Source organism: Bubalus kerabau, chromosome 6 (genome assembly GCF_029407905.1).
Source record: "Bubalus kerabau isolate K-KA32 ecotype Philippines breed swamp buffalo chromosome 6, PCC_UOA_SB_1v2, whole genome shotgun sequence".
NCBI lineage: Eukaryota > Metazoa > Chordata > Mammalia > Artiodactyla > Bovidae > Bubalus > Bubalus kerabau.
The window spans coordinates 24,819,054-24,835,582 of NC_073629.1; the positions used below are offsets into that span (position 1 = coordinate 24,819,054).

General features: G+C 42.9%; 2 long non-coding RNA genes across 4 annotated transcripts in view; one reads left to right on the plus strand and one right to left on the minus strand.

The window, feature by feature from the left end:
• Positions 1 to 10,504, minus strand: part of LOC129654854 (uncharacterized) — a 105,904-nt gene extending 95,400 nt beyond the window's left edge. Inside the window, exons 1-2 of one of the 3 annotated variants that reach the window (XR_008715618.1) lie at positions 9,674 to 10,504; positions 2,397 to 2,518 (exon numbers count right to left, since the gene is read on the minus strand). This is a non-coding gene — a long non-coding RNA (uncharacterized LOC129654854). Of the gene's footprint in view, positions 1 to 2,396; positions 2,940 to 9,673 lie in introns of those variants that run through there. The other 2 variants (XR_008715616.1, XR_008715617.1) reach the window with 2 other exon arrangements.
• On the plus strand, positions 6,372 to 9,563 carry LOC129654857 (uncharacterized). Its single transcript, XR_008715620.1, has 3 exons — positions 6,372 to 6,476; positions 8,085 to 8,434; positions 8,793 to 9,563. It is a non-coding gene; the product is annotated as an uncharacterized LOC129654857 (long non-coding RNA).
• Positions 10,505 to 16,529: the final 6,025 nt, after the last annotated feature.

Consider the following 16,529-nt stretch of genomic DNA (forward strand, 5'->3'; position numbering starts at 1 on the left):
TTTTTAATTTTATAACATTTTAAGTAAGATTGTAATGTAAATCATTATACAGTAACACTTGTGCATTTGTTCACAAAGGTACTTACTTAGGAAGGCTGTTTTTTGGGGCTCTAAAACTTCAGCGTGCCTCAGAATGGCCTCTCCAGTGACTGTTAAACCACAGATCCTGGATGCCACACCAGGATCTCTCCTGGCTGACCCAATGGACACAACCATGATGCAGCAGTAATCCCACTGCTTTTTAGGTGGAGCTCTTATATCGGGCGGAGAAGGCAATGGCAACCCAGTCCAATACTCTTGCCTGGCAAATCCCATGGACAGAGGAGCCTGGTAGGCTGCAGTCCATGGGGTTGCTAAGAGTCAGACACGACTGAGCGACTTCACTTTCACTTTTCACTTTCATGCATTGGAGAAGGAAATGGCAACCCACTCCAGTGTTCTTGCCTGGAGAATCCCAGGGACGGGGGAGCCTGGTGGGCTGCCGTCTCTGGGGTCGCACAGAGTCGGATACGACTGAAGCGACTTAGCAGCAGCAGCAGCATATATCGGGACCACACAAAGTAGCCTGTGACCAAGCGAGTACCTTGTGAGGCACATAAGCAGTGCTATAAATGCTCTCAGCTGTTACATAGTCATTATTTACAAACCTGGGGTGAGAGAGTCTGAACACGCCATCTTGGCTAATTTGCTCTCTCCCCACACTGGATTGCTAAAATTAAACTTGTTGGGTAAAAGTTTCTGCAAATTTTTCACCTTGATGAATCCTGCACAGTATCTTCCACAAAAGTTGTATTAGTTTATACCCTCAACTGCTGTGTGTCAACATGCCCTTTCCCCAAAACACACGCTATTTTAACTCTTGTACTTTTTTTGCTAATTGAATTGTGTAAAAAACAAAAAAGGAATCAGGAGATAAAGCTGATGTTGTTTAAGGGTACAAATTTGTAATGAATAACAAATAAGCCACACTGATCAAATGTAGGTATAATGAATATAGACAATACTGTACTATAATTATGTGATGTGATAATTATATCTACAAAGGTAATCATATCACAATACATACACATATCAAAGGAACATGTTGTACATCTGAAGGTTACATGGTTATGTCAAATACATCCAATTTAAAAAATGGAATAAAATCTCATTATTATTCTCTTTTATACTACCCTGAGTACCTTTTCATTATTTTTACTCTAAATCCTAGTTTTTTTCATCTTATTATAAGAATAATGTTTATTGCAAAAAATTTAAGAGCTCTAGAGAAGCAAAAACAAAATAAAATCATCCATGATTCCACCACACAGATCACCCATACTAACATTGGGAGTATTTCATAATTTTTTTTCACTTAATAACATACTATAAACATTTTTTCCATATCATGTCATTAACTGTTCTTCTCCAACATCAGCTTAAATGGCTATATCATATCAATGGAATGTTTCTGAATGAGCATTGACATTTACAAGATGACATTTTCGGAGGACTGATCTAGGAGCAAGATTTGGGATAGGAAAAGCCTGGAAGCAAGAAAGTCAGGAAACTACTGAAATAATACAGGAGTGGTGACAGTGGAATTAGATGACAAGGCATGAATACAGAAAACATTAGGAAGAAAGAATCAGTGATCTTGTTAGCATCCATGATGGAGGGTGAGGAAAAATTCTAAGCAAAATCCAGCAGGAGAGCCCTGGTTTGGGGATCATAAATTTGGGAGATGCCTTGAAAAGGGACAGAGATCATCTTTTCTATCTTAGTGGCTCAGTGGTCAAGAAACTTCCTGCCAAGGCATGGGACATAGGTTCAATCCCTGGGTCAGGAAGATCCCTTAGAGAAGGAAATGGCAACCCACTCCAGTATTCTTGCCTGGGAAATCCCATGTACAGAAGAGCCTGGCGGGTTACAGTCCATGGGGTCGAAAAGAGTCAGACATGACTGACGCAACTCAGCATGCGTACAAACACACAGGATGAGGTGGAAAGACCACAGGCTTGAGTATTAAAAAGACAGCATTGTGCATTGCTGCTTTGTCACTTATTGTGACCTTTTTCAAGCCTCTGAACTTCCTTGACTTTTTTTGTCTATAAAATGAGAATGATGATATTTATCTTATAGAGTTGTTGTGACATTAAATGAGACAATGTGTATAAAATGCTGGTCAACAGCCAGCAATTATTTAAGAAGTGGTGGTTTCTTTTTATCACTCTAAGAATAGCAATAATATAATACACCATGCAACTTGGCTCCTCCCTAAAGGAGTGCTCATGGATAACCTAGGCATATCTGCTCAACCGTGAAATGAAACTCACCAATGAAATGAAGTTAATTCCGAAACAATCCCTTTCGTGAGTAGCTCTCTGCTGTAGCAAGCAGAGCGGGCTGCGACTTACCTCCTGAGCTGAAGCTCCAGGGATGTGCCTTGTGGTGGCTGGAATCATTCCATGTGTGCAGGATTCTTCCAGAGGTTTCCTGAGAACACTGAAGAGATGTCCACAGTGGAAGCAATGAGCAGCTGAAATCAATACCACAGAATTGGTTCTTACTCTTTTTTTCTTTCCTTTCCCGTCCATCAGTGCAGAAGGAACTCAGGCTTGGTATTTAGCTCATTTCAGGGTCCAGGTGCTGATTGTAATATAGCTGGAGGCAAATCAATGTCTCTCAGTTGTGGTCTTCCTTTCTTAAAGTGGAAATGTTACTTCCTAGAGTAAGTCTGAGGAGCAAATGGGGTATTGCATTTGAAAGCACCTAGCATGTATCCAAGAGGAGTGGACACTGAACACTGTTGTATTTCTTTTGAGGATCTCTCTAAGGCAATCTGTCTATAGGCCAGAAGAATTAAACCATGCCAGAAAATGTAGTTGTTTCAACTGCCTGGCAACCATCTAATGTATGATTTAAAGAGACATCAGAATAGCTTTCACCCTACTCCCAGTCAGCCCCCAACAACCAATAAATCTCTGACATAGCAAGAAACACAAAATATCTACCCTCCTAATTTAAATCTCAGGAGACAGGTAAGGTGGTCTGGTATTGCCATCTCTTTAAGAATTTTCCACAGTTTGTTGTGATCCACACAATCAAAGGCTTTAGTGTAGTCAATGAAGCAGAAGTAGATGTTTTTCTGGAATTCCCTTGCTTTTTCTATGATCCAACAGATGTTGACAATTTGGTCTCTGGCTCCTCTGCCTTTTCTAAATCCAGCTTGAACATCTGGAAGTTCTCAGTTCATGTACCATTGAAGCCTAGCTTGGAGAACATTGAACATTACTTTGCTAGCATACGAAATGAGTACAATTATGCAGTAGTTTGAACATTCTTTGGCATTGCCTTTCTTTGGGGTTGGAATGAAAACACCTTTTCCTGTCCTGTGGCCACTGCTGAGTTTTCCAAATTTGCTGGCACATTGAGTACAGCACTTTCACAGCATCATCTTTTAGGATTTGAAATAGCTCAGCTGAAATTCCATCACCTCCACTAGCTTTGTTTGTAGTGATGCTTCCTAAGGCCCACTTGACTTCACACTCCAGGATGTCTGGTTCTAGGTGAGTGACCACACTATCATGGTTATCTGGGTCATGAAGATCTTTTCTGTATAGTTTTTCTGTGCATTCTTGCCACCTCTTCTTGATATCTTCTGCTTCTGTTAGGTCCAAACCATTTCTGTCCTGCATTGTGCCCATCTTTGCATGAAATATTCCCTTGGTATCTCTAATTTTCTTGAAGAGATCTCTAGTCTTTCCCATTCTATTGCTTTCCTCTATTTCTTTGCATTGATCACTGAGGAAGGCTTTCTTACTCTCCTTGCTATTCTTTGGAATTCTGCATTCAGATGCGTATATCATTTCTTTTCTCCTTTGCCTTTCACTTCTTTTCTAGCTATTTGTAAGGCCTCCTCAGACAGCCATTTTGACTTTTTGCATTTCATTTTCTTGGGGATGGTCTTGATCACTGCCTCCTGTACAATGTCACAAACCTCTGTCCGTAGTTCTTTAGGCATTCTGTCTATCAGATCTATTCCCTTGAATCTATTTGTCAATTCCACTGTATAATTGCTAGGGATTTGATTTAGGTCCTACCTGAATGATCTAGTGGTTTTCCCTACTTTCTTCAACTTAAGCCTGGATTTTGCAGGTCAAGAAGCAACAGTTAGAACTGAACATGGAACAACTGACTGATTCCAAGTTGGGAAAGGAGTACATCAAGGCTGTATATTGTCACCCTGCTTATTTAACTTATATGCAGAGTATATCATGTGAAATGCTGGGCTGGATGAAGTACAAGCTGGGATCAAGATTTCCCACTGATACTGAAATATCAATAACCTCAGATATGAAGATGACACCACCCTTATGGCAGAAAGCAAAGAGGAACTAAGGAGCCTCTTGATGAAGGTGAAAGAGAGAAGTGAAAAATCTGGTTTAAAACTCAACATTCAGGAAACTAAGATCATGGCATCAGGTCTCATTACTTCATAGCAAATAGATGGGGAAACAATGGAAACAGTGACAGACTTTATTTTCTTGGGCTTCAAAATCACTGCAGTTGGTGACTGCAGCCATGAAAAAGATACTTGCTCCATGGAAGAAAAGCTATGATCAACCTAGACAGCATATTAAAAAGCAGAGACATTACTTTGCCAACAAGGTCCATCTAGTCAAAGCTATGGTTTTTCCAGTAGTCATGTATAGATGTGAGAGTTGGACCATAAATAAGGCTGAGTGCCAAAGAATTGATGCTTTTGAACTGTGATGTTGGAGAAGACTCTTGAGAGTCCCTTGGACTGCAAGGAGACCAAACCAGTCAATCCTAAAGAAAATCAATCCTGAATATTCATTGGAAGGACTGATGCTGAAGTTGAAACTCCAATACTTTGACCACCTGATGCGAAGAGCTGACTCATTAGAAAAGACCCTAATGCTGGGAAAGATTGAAGGCAGGAGGAGAAGGGGACGACAGAGGATAAGATGGTTGGATGGCATCACCAACTCAATGTACTTGAAAAGAAAACTTAGACCCCTATCACCCAACACCCCATTTGCCTTAGATAACATGAAATGCACTTCTGCAGTTAAGATACTTTGCCAGAGAACAGGGTGATCTGCCGGAGAAAGTGAACCAAGATTGATTTGTCCAATATCTACTACTATAAGGGCTTCCCTAGTGGCTCAGATGGTAATAAACCTGCCTGCAATGCAGGAGACCTGGGTTTGATCCTTGAGTCAAGAAGATCCCTGGAAAAGGGAATGGCAACCCACTTCGGTATTCTTGCCTGGAGAATACCATAGACCAGAGGAGCCTGGTCGGCTGCAGTCCATGGGGTCACAAAGATTCAGACATGACTGAGCAACTAACACTTTCACTACTATAAATCAAGCCCTTTTACATGCCCTGTATAATCTTATTTTCATGAGCCCATGGGTATTATTACCCTGATTTATCAGATGAGGAGACAAAGACTCAGAAAGTTTAAGGAGGTATTCAACACAGTTAGAGGTAGCTACTTCCCCATTTTCACATTCTTTAAAGTTAGTCTCCCAACATATAGTCCTATCATCTTGGTTGCTTTGGAGAAGCACAGTGTCTTCTAGCCTGCTATAGAGAGGAAGCAATAAAGACCATGTTTCCATCTTTGTTCAGTTGCATCCAACGCTAGCTTCATCCTAAACTAGTCACCAGTTAACTTCAGTGGCTTGTGTGCATGCTCAGTCGTGTCTGACTCATGTGGCCCCATGGTCTTTGCAGACTGCCAGGCTCCTCTGCCCATGGGATCTTCCAGGCAAGAATACTGGAGTGGGTTGCTGTTTCCTCCTCCAGGGGATCTTCTTGACCCACAGGGATTGAACCACATCTCTTACGTCTCCTGCGCTGGCAGGCAGAGTCTTTGCCACTACTATGCAGTGTTAAACTCTACTATCTACTACAGTATTCAACTCTGTAGCTTTACTATGTACTGTCAAGCCCACGCTGATGAAACTGTGGGCAGTAAAGGTGGAGAATTCCATTTTTTAAATTAAAACCCAATTTGTTTACTCACTTGCTAAAAACAAACTTGCATAGTGTGAACTGGTTCCTGAATTTTTTTTAAAGAAGCCCATTGTGTTTTCGAGATGAAATGAGTGGAAATAAGCTGTTCCCTGCTGCCCTGTCTCCTGCTCCTTTCTCTTTCTCACCCTGTATGCATCTATTACTGCTTGCTTCCGTCCAGAGATGCTCGCAGCTGTTTCCCTTCCTCCCTCTTGAGCGCTCTAGGGCAGCTTTCATTCTTCTACCTCGGCAGGCCTGGGGCCACATGGAAACTCCCCCACCGTGTGATTGCTTCCACACTTTTCTAGGCTTTAAAGAGTATCAGCTGAGAACTGCTGATTGAGCCCGAGTGGGGAATCCTCCCTGACAAAGCAATTTGCAGTTGATGAAGGAATGTTGAGGCGTCCTTTCTGCTTCCTGCCCCCACTCCCACATCCCGTCTTCAGGTTGATACCCTCCAAATCAGAGCTCACCCTTGCTAGGGCCTCCTTTCCTAAGTATTAATATTCCTGTGGAAGCTGACTTTTCTGTTTCTCAGACGCTGATTTTTTTTCTGATTGAATTATGCTGCTGCTGCTGCTAAGTCGCTTCAGTCGTGTCCGACTCTGTGCGACCCCAGAGACGGCAGCCCACCGGCTCCCCCGTCCCTGGGATTCTCCAGGCAAGAACACTGGAGTGGGTTGCCATTTCCTTCTCCAATGCATGAAAGTGAAAAGTGAAAGTGAAGTTGCTCGGTCGTGTCCGACTCCTAGTGACCCCATGGACTGCAGCCTACCAGGCTCCTCTGTCCATGGGATTTGTCAGGCAAGAGTACTGGAGTGGGTTGTCATTGCCTTCTCCGATTGAAGTATAGTTGATTTAAAATATTGTGTTAATTTTAGTTGTACAGCAAAGTCATTCAGTTATTTTCTGATTACATTCCATTAAAGGTTATTGGGCTTCCCTGGTGGCTCAGATGGTAAAGAATCCGTCTGCAATGTGGAAGACCTGGGTTCGATCCCTGGGTTGGGAAGATTCCCTGGAGAAGGGCATGGCAATCCACTCCAGTATTCTTGCCTGGAGAATCCCCATGGACAGAGGAGCCTGGCAGGCTACAGTCCATGGGGTCTCAAAGAGTCGGACATGACTGAGTGACTAAGCACAGCACATAAGCTATTATGAGATACTGACTATAATCCCCTGTGCTATACAGAAAATCCTTGTTGATTATCTATATTATCTATAGTAGTCTGTATCTATTAATTTCATACTCCTAATTTGTCCCTCTCTCTCCCCTTTGATAACCATAAGTTTGTTTTCTGTGTCTGTGAATCTGCCCTATCTTGTATATAGAGTCATTTGTACTATTTTTAGGTTCTACATATAAGTGACATCATACAGTATTTATCTTTCTCTGACTTTACTAAGTATAATATTCTCTAGGTCCATCTATGTTGCTGTAAGTTGCAATATTTCATTCTTTTTATGGATGAGTAATACTTCATAGTTTGTGTATGTGTGTGTGGACACATACCATATCTTCTTAAGCCAATTGTCTATTGATGGACACTTGACTTGTTTCTATGTCTTGGCCATTGTAAATGGAAGACATTGATCATTTGAACCACTTGATCATTCCAGTTTTAAATTAGATTTCTAGCTAGACTAGAGGAGCTTCCACGGTGGCTCAGTGGTAAAGAATCCACCTGCAATGCAGGAGATGCAGGTTTGATCCCTGGGAGAAAGGAATGGCAACCCATTCCAGTATTATTGCCTTGAGAACTCCATGCACAGAAGAACCTGACAGCCTACAGTCCATAGGGTCACAAAGAGCTGGACATGACAGAAGTTACTGAGCACACATCTACGCTAGATTAGAGATTTTATTTTGAAACTCAAATATGGAAAAGAATCAATTGCTTCCCAAGTGTTTAAGTTCCAGGAGACACAGATTTCTCCTGCTCAGGTAGCATGAATGGTTCATACCCTCTGGTACCCACCAAGCAACAGAAAACCAGTGGTGGGGCTAAGGCAGAGTAGCAGATGCTGCTGATACTGTTATTTTTGGTTAACAGGGACTTACTGCAGCCTCGCCAGTGAGTGAAGGAATGGGGACAATAGCAAGCAGAGTTAGAGTGCTCACTTTGCTCCAGGGACTATGCTAGTCACTATCAAATATGGGATTTTATCAATCCTGTCCACAACCTTTCTAGAAGATTCAACCCCATGTTCCTAGAAAATGAAGACTTTCCAAGGACCTTTCTCCTATCATCACTAATTTATCAATGAAATACCTGAACGCAGAGAAGTTAAATAGTGGCAGTGATGCAGGCAACTTGGTCCTCCGCCTCCCAGCTCAGTGTACTTTCCATTTCTCCACCACCAGCAAGGATTCCACATACTCAAAATTCACACTGGGAATAAAGTAAGTGTTTTGGATTGTCCATTTCGTATTGTGACATCTGCTGTCATTTTGGGCTTCCCAGGTGGTGCTAGAGGTACACAACCCAACTGCCAATGCTGGGGACATAAGAGATATGGGTTCAATCCCCGGGTGGGGAAGATCTCCTGGAGGAGGGCATCACAACCCACTCCGGTATTCTTTTTTTTTTTTTTTTTACTTTTTTATTGGAGTTGTCCTTTTTATTTAATTTTAAATCCAATTTTTTGGAGTTGTCTTTTTTGTTGTTGATTAACAATGTGTTTGTTTCAGGTGTACAACAAAATGATTCAGTTTTACATGTACATGTATCTAGTCTTTCTCAAATTCTTTTCCCAATTAGGTTGTTATAGAATACTGAGTCGGAGAAGACACTGGCACCCCACTCCAGTACTCTTGCCTGGAAAATCCCATGGATGGAGGAGCCTGGTAGGCTGAAGTCCATGGGGTCGCTAAGAGTCAGACACGGCTGAGCAACTTCACTTGCACTTTTCACTTTCATGCATTGGAGAAGGAAATGGCAACCCACTCCAGTGTTCTTGCCTGGAGAATCCCAGGGACGGGGGAGCCTGGTGGGCTGCCGTCTCTGGGGTCACACAGAATCAGACATGACTGAATTGACTTAGCAGCAGAATACTGAGTAGAGTTTCCTGTGCCCTACAGTAGGTCCTTGTTGGTCATCCATTTAAAATTTTTGCTGTTATTATTAAAAGTGGAACCAAAACCCCTAGCCTATAACAAAAATTAAATGTTATAATACATTGAAATAGAGCACCATATGGATTTTAGAGACATTGTATAATTTATTCACAGGTATTCAGACCATCTAAAATAGCTTAACATTCCCATGAAGGTTTTATCAGTACCTCTGCTCCAATATCTCGCCACCTTTATTTGGTGAGTAATTTCTAAGGCATCATTTATTCATTCTTCCAGAACAATAGCCCCAGGACCAAATGGCAGACCAAAGAATTACAGTGAAATCAATTAACATATAGTAGGTGGTGCACAGGGTGAAAACATCTAGACAAGTGATAGAAGATACACTGATTAGCCAGTCATTCTACAAGAATTTATTGTGTGCTTGTTTGATTGATGCCGTCAGATTGCAGGGCGATCTAGTTTAAATTAGATAAGGAGATTGTAAGAACATCAAGATATCAAGTGAATTGGAACTGAAAACTGGAAAGCCACTGAGGGCTGTTAAGATAGCCCTCCGCTCACCTTGCTCTCTGTGGGCATAGAGTGTGCAGGCTCTGATCCTGTTTGTGCAGTTCCATCTTCCTCCAGGACATCATATTCTTTTGATCCGTGGAGACCACTCCTCATTCTCAAGCCTGCATCTCTGTTTGTCTCTCCAGACTGTGGGCTCAAGCCTTGACTTGACTTGTCTTTCCCACCTGGTTCCCACAATGATTGTCTCAGGTGCCAAATATTACAACTCCAAATTTCAGAAAGAGGAATGTAACTGGTCCAGCTTGCATCAGAAGTGGTCCAATCAGCCGTGACCACGGAGTCATGTCTTACAAGCATGGCCATCTCAGGAGGCCCCTCGTCAGGAGTGAGAGGTTGGGGGACTTACCAGGGAAAAGAGATGTGGGCGGATTGATTTTAAACACTAACTCTATGCTCTGTACAGCACAGTGAGGCAGAATAAACACGGCAGCATAGACAAAACTTTCAAAACCACCTTCTGCCACTTCCTAATTAATCTGGATAAGTTAAATGACTCTCAGCATTGATTTCCTTGTCTATAGAATGGGGACAATAACTACCTCTAACTGTTAAAGTGGAGGTTAAATGAGAGGATGTTTGCCAAGAGTTTGGCACAGGACAGTAAAATGCTAGTTTCCTTTTGCCCTTGTTTATGCTAAGCTGTATGCCAAGTTTAGAAGCATCACCTCTCATAAGTGTTCTCATGGATGTGGAAAGCAAACCACTAGTATTTACGCTGCAGAAAAACCAAGAATTCTCTACAATACAGAGAGAAAATATTAAGCAGACACTTTCCTTTCCCGGCATCTCTTTTTTTTGGTGCCAAATAGCATTAATAATTAAAGTTTACATAGTGCTTGACAGTACAGAAACCATTTTTCCTCTCCTGTCTCCTCTTGTTATAATGACCTTGTAAGGCTGATAAACTTATTAGCCTCCTTCTACAGCTGAGGTTAAATAAGCTAGTCAAGGTCACATGGCTTATAATCGACAGATTGGGATTTAAGCCTGATCCTTTGACTCTAAAATCTGTTATGCTTTGCAGTGCATTCACCAGAATCTAATTAAGCTTAGTGTTGACTATTTCAGGAATGGGCTCCCAGGTGACTCTGGGTAAAGAATTTGCCTGCAATGCAGGAGAGACAGGTTTTCAGTCCCTGGGTTTAGAAGATCCCCTGGAGTAGGGCATGGCAACCCACTCCAGTATTCTTGCCTGGAGAATCCCTTGGACAGAGGAGTCTGGTGGGCTACAAAGAGTTGGACAGGACTGAAGTGACTTGGCACATTTCAGTAACAGACTGCCCAATTTATTATCTGGTTCCCTACCTCCTTTCCACCACTGCTCCAGGTAAAGTCTAAACACTGTACTGTGACTGTTAAGAGCCTTCCACAGTTGGGTTCCAGACTCTTTCCAGCCTCACAGAGTACATTGACCAAATACACCATACTCTTCTGTGCCTCTGTGGGTCTGCTTACTTCTTCCTATCCTAAAAGTATCTTTCCCTTTCTTCTGGTCTAGTGATGTCCCATAAAGGTCCAGTTCAACTGTTGCTCCTCTGGAAAGCCTTCCTTATAGCCCCACACCAGGCAGCATTATTCCTTCCCTCCTCTGGCTTCCCTTCAGTGTTTTCACACAGCCTTGAATTAAAGCAGCTACAGATAATGACAGGAACAGAAGATTCTTCACCTTTGTGTCCTCAGAATCTATCAGAGCACCTCGCACACAGTAGATACTCAATAAAAGTCTACTGAGTTGAATTGATTGAAAGTACCAAAAGTTGTATAACCACAACAGATCTGGTTCTGGAAGAATGTCTTTTGGTCATTACAATGATCTGCATATACTCTGCCTACCCCAGAGCACTGTAAATGAGATCAGAGCCCTTTTCTGATTCATCACTGTATCCCTGAAAATGCTCACCATGCTTTGTTCTTTTTGTTTTTTAATATTCATTTTAAACTTTTTACTTATTTGGCTGCACCAGGTCTTAGTTGAGGCATGTGGGATCTTCATTGCATCACGTTGGATTTTCCAGTGCGTGCACTCAGCAGTTGCAACATGTGGGCTCTCTAGTTGCCCTGTGACATGTAGGATCTTAGTTTCCTGACCAGGGGTTGAACCCAGGTCCCCTGCATTGCAAGGTGGATTCTTAAACACTGAACCACCAGGGAAGTGCAACCATGCTTTGTTCTTAATAAATACACAATAACATTAAAGAAATGGGAATTCCTTAAAGATCTGACATGATTTTGTGAAGAGAATTGTGAAATATGCGAGTTAAATTTCATGCCTTCTACTCAAAGGGCATAGGTACGCTGAAGTTTTACCTTGTAGAGTGTGCCCAGGTAAATGGCACTGGGCTTGAGCCAATTCCATTGTGGAATGCAAAATTCAGTGGACCACACCATCTCAAATCCCTCACAATGCCTGGAAAAACCCATGCTCGGATCAGGCACCAGTTTCAAATATTTCCTCCAAGATGGCTCAAGGTACCTAAGAACAAGTGATAATAATATTTGAAAGCAAAACAAAACACTTGTGAGCTGGGCCCTGTCATGATATTACACTGTGGTCATCCTACTGGTAATTTATAAGACTCAGGGAAAACAGTGGTTAAAGCAGGAACTGTCTCTGCTCCAGCTTCCTCACCTAAAAAGGGGAATGATATTTGTAATGAGTTTATCAGGTGGATGTGAAAATTAAATGAGTTAATACACAGAGTTTAAAACAGTGTTTGCCACATGGAGCACAAGTTTGCTTTTCATGATTATCATTGCTGCTACTGCTGCCGCTGTTATTAATGACAGAACAACAGGGCGATTTCAGAGGGAAAATGCAAAAAGTTTGCCAACCTTCACCAAAGCTTCCCTGGTGGTGCTAGTGGTAAACAACTTGCCTGCCAGTGCAGGAGACATAAGAGATGCGGGTTCAATCCCTAGGTCAGGAAGATCCCCTGGAGGAGGGCATGGCAACCCACTCCAGTATTCTTGCCTGGGAAATCCCGTGGACACAGGAGCCTGGTGGGCTACAGTCCATGGGCTCGCAAAGAGTTGGATATGACTGAAGTGACTTAGCACACATGCATACACGCACCAAATTCTAGGCCCAAATCACTTTGTTTTACTGACCTAGATTTCATGACTAGACCTGAACACTAAAGGAAATCATTAGGCATCTTTGACTTCGCCCTTGAGTGTATGTGAAGCCTGAGTGGTGGTTGGAGATCTTTCCAAATCTCTAGTAGGTCCCCTGGACTGGATAAAATGAAAGATGAAGAATGAAGCCATCCGCCCTCTTTCCTGCCCGTTCCCATGCTGCCCTCCTTCTGCTCGACCCTTTCACTAGTGTCTGGGAGCACCCTGTGCCTCATTCTCCCCCTGTCAACTGTTTTCCAGTGTCTTTTTGTCCATTTGCCCTTTCCCTGTGACCATTTGTCTGCATTTGTATGACACTCATCATCTGGCTGATATGGGTCCCTGTACTTTCCAACGTGTTAAATCTTACTTCTCAGACAGCAGTGAACTCGTCAAAGGCAGGGCAGCACCTGGTGTCTCAGATTAGTCTGTGCTCTGAATTCCTGCTGCCTGCTCTGTAGGGCGGTGTGTGACTTTACCCTCATATTTTGTTGTCTCTCCAGAAAATATTTTTTAGTGCTTGTGATAGACAACAAGGAGATCAAACCAGTCAATCCTAACGGAAATCAACCTTGAACATTCATTGGAAGGACTGATGTCAAAGCTGAAGCTCCAATACTTTGGCCACCTGATGCGGAGAGCTGACTCATTGGAAAAGACCCTGGTGCTGGGAAAGATTGAGGGCATGAGGAGAAGGGGACGACAGAGGATGAGATGGCTGGATGGAATCATCAACTCAATGGACATGAGTTTGAGCAAGCTCTGGGAGATGGTGAAGGACAGGGAAGCCTGGCATGCTGCAGCCCATTGGGTCAAAAGGACTCAAACATGACTGAGTGACTGAACAACAAAAATAGGTTGAGAAAATCTAGTCATGTATTGCAAAAGACCTTAAAAGAAAATGTAGAGTAACACATACCAGGTATTGTCCAGATGTTTAAGTAAGTTTTTCCTAGGTGTTCATTTTAAACCCTCTTCTATTTTCACAGAGGGTGCTGCTCCTTTGACATTTGTCTAGAAAGGAAGAGTTCTTCCTGCCTAGGTAGATGCCAAGTCCAGTCCCACCCAGTTTTGAAGCCAGTCTGACAAAAACCCATGCTTTTCCAGGGGCTCAGACCCTCACCCAGTAGGTCTGGAACTGGTCTTATTGCTACTCATCTGCACCCTATCTTGTATACTTGATGTTGAGTCTGACAAGCCATAGCTATGCCTTTCTCCCATCAGAAGGCCCAACTCAAGTGACTGGGCTTCTCCCTCTCTTTCCTACTGAATACTTCCCTTGTGGGCTGGCAGTCTGCCTAGACCTCCAGATCCACTTAGTCAGCTAGTCTGACCCTGTCCACTCCCCTCCCCTGGCAGGAGAGCAAAGCACTGCCAGCTAAAAGGCTTCACTGTTCAGTGTTCTTATGGAACAAGCTAAGTTTGCCAAAGATGAAGGCCAAGAGCAAGGTCAATTCACTGCCGGGAAATGGTTAATAATGGAATACTGACCCAGGACCAGGAACCCGGAACCAAGCTTAACTGTATGTTACTGTGCTCTACTGATTGCTGCCATATTGATTCATTCTACTGGACTTTCTTAGAAACCAACGGCTTGAGTCAAGAGTGAATTCACTGACTCCTACAGTGGGTAGTTGGGCATCTTTCTGATGAGACCCTGGGCCAGGTTTGATTTCAGCTTCTCATCATTGCCTCCAGCCCCTACAATAAAGGGCTTCTCAGGTGGCTCAGTGGTAAAAAAAAAAAAAAAAAAAAAAAAAATCCACCTGCCAATGCAGGAGATGCCAGACACACAGGTTCGATCCCTGGGTCAGGAAGATCCCTTGGAGAAGGAAATAACAACCCACTCCAGTATCTTGCCCGAAAATCCCATGGACATAGGAGTCTGGTGGGCCTACAGTCCATGGGGTCTCAAAGAGTTGGAAATGACTATTCTTACACAGCAATTCCTCTGACATGAGTCTTTCTAAGGTTTTCCTTCATGGGAACTAGAGATCAAAATAAATCTAAGGGTGAGAGAACACACCAATCCTTACATGTTACCTGGAGGCCCTGGCCTTAGCACCACACCAAGCTGAATCCTTTAAGGGAGCTCCAGGAGCTGCCACTGGCTCATCAAAACAGGGTGCCCTGGTATGGTTCTCCACCCCTTGTTCCCCCTAATGCTGTCATTTCCAACTAGGAAAGATTTTATTCGGTGTGCCTGTTTGCCAAAACTCATATAAATCAGGGTGCACACTTTGCAAGACTAAGATTTGATTAATCTTAAAAAATTTAGAAGCTGCATGAGTGGGGTTTGAGATTAAGTGTGCAAAGATGTTTAGGAGCAGCCTCCCCACAGCCTTCAGATTGAGATGGATGAGGAGCAATACTGGGTTTGAGCTGCCCATAATTGAAAAAGTGTGTGCCCAAAATATCATATTTATCCTTCATTTCTCCAAGAGCCATAACTCTAAGGCCTTCTGTTAGAACCTCAATAAAGTGAATGTCTTCAGCTTTAAGAGTCCCGGATACTCTCGGCGTTTATGATACTTATTATAGAACAGGGTTGGAATGCTGTGGATAAAAATATCGTTGCGAAAGAGGGTAGTCACTTTCCTAAAGGGATCTGGCCCCTAGGATTCCCTGAGAAAGCAACACCAAAGTGTAGATAAGTTGCACTGGTGAGTGAGTGAATAATAGGAGGGACTGCTGATACACAAATAAAATCTGCCAGCCCCAGGGGGCTGTGCCCATAGCAGCCACAGCATCCTCCCAGAAGGTGCCCAGGGCACATTCAGAGCTGCTAGGGGCCCAGTGCGGGGACCTCCATTCACTCTCTGTTGTGCACAAGTGAATGTGATTCCCGAAGTTGTGCAACAGGGTGGCTGTGAGTAGCTGGAACCAAAGGAGAAACCAAAATGTGGGCCCCAGGGACAGGATTGTAGGTCCACCTGCCCTCTCTAAGCTCTGAAATTATGACAGCAGCCCCTTCAGAAGAAACTGAGGGATGACATTCATAAAAGCATTCAGCAAATGCCAACCACCTACTCTGGCTGCAGTCTCTTACCTGCCATGACTCTGCTGCCTGACTACGACTTCAGTGGGCCAACACCTAATCTGCTGCTCACTCCCTGACCACCCACCCGTATCCTTTTCCATTTCACCCATCCCTGCTTCCTTAACTCTTCTTGTTTTAAATGACATAATGCAGACCCCCAAACAGAAGCAACTGTAGATCAGACCTTGGACTTCAAATCTATCCTGAAAATTAACTTTGTCCTTTTCTCCCTTTGGAATACTTGGATGTTGACATTTAAAAGTTCTGTGAGTGTTTTGTGTGAGTGCATTTGTATTCACACCCATCACCAATACACAAATAATTCACAGATGACGTTTCTAGTTAAGGGCAGGCCTAGGGCTATAAAATCAACTTTCAATGTGAATTGGAAATTAAACTTAAGTATTAAAAAGTTGGCAAGAACCTTAACATAAAATTTTATTTTCACTACAAGTCTGTTGAGTTTGAAGAAGGGTCATGCCTAGTAGCTAAGTGGAAGAGTGCAATGTTAGAAAAGGAAAAGGGGGTGATTGTCTTTGTTTATACTTTTAAAGGTATAATGCAGGGTCGAAAGAGATGATATCAATTAGCACACTATTCTGACCACCCATTGGAGCTGGTAGAGTTAGCAAAACAAAGAATGAATGGGCAGGTCAATTGACTCCTGGCTCTGTATTGACGATCACAACA